This window comes from Nicotiana sylvestris, chromosome 5, assembly GCF_000393655.2.
Source record: "Nicotiana sylvestris chromosome 5, ASM39365v2, whole genome shotgun sequence".
NCBI lineage: Eukaryota > Viridiplantae > Streptophyta > Magnoliopsida > Solanales > Solanaceae > Nicotiana > Nicotiana sylvestris.
In genome coordinates this window covers 142,352,812-142,355,493 of record NC_091061.1, presented here as the reverse complement: position 1 = coordinate 142,355,493, position 2,682 = coordinate 142,352,812, and positions in this window count along the sequence as shown.

Sequence of the window (2,682 nt, the reverse complement as noted above, 5' to 3'; positions counted from 1 at the left end):
TTTTAAATCTATTAGTGAGTATAATTCTGCTATGTTCAGAATTATTTCCCAATTGAAATTATGTGGTGATAATATTACTGATCATGATATGTTGGAGAAAACTTTTACCACTTTTAATACCTCGAATATGCTCCTGCAGCAGCAATATCGAGAGATAAGATTTAAAAAGTATTCTGAACTTATCTCACATCTTCTTGTAGCCGAGCAACATAATGGGCTATGAATGAAAAACCATAAAAGCCGACCTACTGGTTCTTGTCCATTCCCTGAAGTGAATGAGACGAACTTCCACCAAGCTAAACGTGGAAGAGGTCGTGGCCCCAGTCGTGGCCATGGCCGTGGTCGAGGAAGAAACTCTAATCATGGTAATAATAATGCACCAAAGAACCCTCCTTGCCACCAGCAGTGGAAAAAGAAGGAACAAAAGCATGAAGCGGTACAAGCACCAAATGCAGAAAATGCATGCTACAGATGTGGAGGAAAAGGGCACTGGTCACGTACCTATCATACGCCAAAGCACCTGGTTGAGCTTTATCAAGCCTCCCTGAAGAAGACAGAGAAAAATGCTAAAGCAAATTTTATTTCTGAAGATAATTAGACTTCATGCATTTGGATATAGCTGATTACTTTGCACTCCCAGAAGGAGAAACAAGTTATGTAATCGGTAGTGAATCTGTAGAAATGTAAATATTTTAATTTTTGTTATTTGTAATAGATAGTATGGTTATGTAATTGTTGTACATAAATAAAAGTTATGTTTTGATAATTATGTTTACTATGATATATTTTATTTATGCCATTTTGAAGAATATAAATAATCCTCAAATTATGTTTGGATCAAAGACAAATCATGAAAATATTTGTGTTATTGATAGTGGAACAACTCATGCCATATTCAAGGATCAGAAATACTTTTCTTATTTGCATAAGGAAAAGGCAAATGTTTCAACAATTTCTGGTAATATAAGTTTGATTGAAGTCTCCGAAAGAGCCATTACATTTCTATCTAAAGGAACAAAACTTATTATAAACAATGCATTGTTCTCTTCCAACTCCCGAAGAAACTTATTGAGTTTTATAGATATCCCCCGAAATGAGTATCATGTTGCGACAATAGATAAAATGAATGTGGAGTATCTTTGTATTACAAAGAATATTTCTGGCCGGAAATGCATTGTATAAAAGTTACCAATTTTATCTTCTAGCTTATACTATTCAAAAATTAGTGTAGTTGAAGCACACTCTATCGTAAACCAGAAGTTTACGAATTCAAATACTTTTGTGTTTTGCCATGGCCGTTTGGGCGATCCTGGATCAATAATGATGAGATGAATTACTAAAAATTTGAGTGGACATCCATTAAAGAACCTGAAGATTCTTACAAATGACGAATTTTCTTGTAATGCTTGTTATCAAGGCAAAATGATCACTAGACCATCACCAATGAAGGTTGACATTGAATCCCCTGCCTTTTTAGAGCGTATACATAGGGATATATTTGAACCTATTCACCCACCAAGTGGGTTGTTTAGATATTTTATGGTCCTAATAGATGCATCTTCAAGATGGTCTCATGTGTGCCTACTATCATCTCGCAACTTGGCGTTTGCAAAGCTATTAGCCCAAATAATTTGATTAAGGGCACAATTCCCAGATTATCCTATAAAGGCTATTCGCCTTGATAATGCTAGAGAATTCTCATCTCAAGCTTTTGATAATTATTGTCTATCACTTGGGATAAAAGTTGAACATCCTGTAGCTTATGTTCATACTCAAAATGGCCTTGCAGAGTCATTTATTAAACGCCTGCAATTGATAACAAGACCACTACTTATGAAAACAACATTGCCCACTACTGTTTGGGGCCAGTGCTATCTTGCATGCAGCATCACTTATTCGTCTCAGACCGACACATTATAATAAATATTCTTTGTCACAATTAGTTTTTGGTCATGAACCAAATATTGCCCATCTACGAATTTTCGGATGTGCTGTATATGTGCTAGCAGCACCACCACAGCGCAGTAAGATGGGACCACAGAGAATGATAGGAATATATGTTGGGTTTGAATCACTCTCTATTATTCGCTATCTTGAACCATTGACATGAGATTTATTTACTGCTCGATTTGCAGATTGTCAGTTTGATGAAACAAATTTCCCACAATTAGGGGGAGAGAAAAAGGAAATCAAAGGAGAAATTGTGTGAAAAGTTTCATCATTATCTCACTTTGATCCCCGTACCCCTATATGTAATCAGGAGGTCCAGAAGATCATCCATTTACAGAATTTAGCAAATCAAATGCCAGACGCATTTACTGATTTGAAAAGGATAACTAAGTCACATATCCCAGCAGAGAATGTGTCTATCCGAATTGATGTTCCAGTAGGACCATCTACTAGCATGAGAGCTAGTAAACCTAAAGCACGCCTGAAGCGTGGTAGGCCTTTGGGTTCTAAGGATCAAAATCCTCGAAAAAGAAAATCGACAAATGATCAAAACGATACTATGAAGGGATCTCCTGAAGAGACCCACGATCTGATTAGTTCTGAGATTCCTGAAGAAATCAATGAACCCAAAGCTCATGTGAGTGAGGAACTTTTAATAAGTTCGATCGGTGATAGGATTAATTTAAATCGATCTGAAATAGTGGTGGATAATATTTTTGCATATAATGTTGC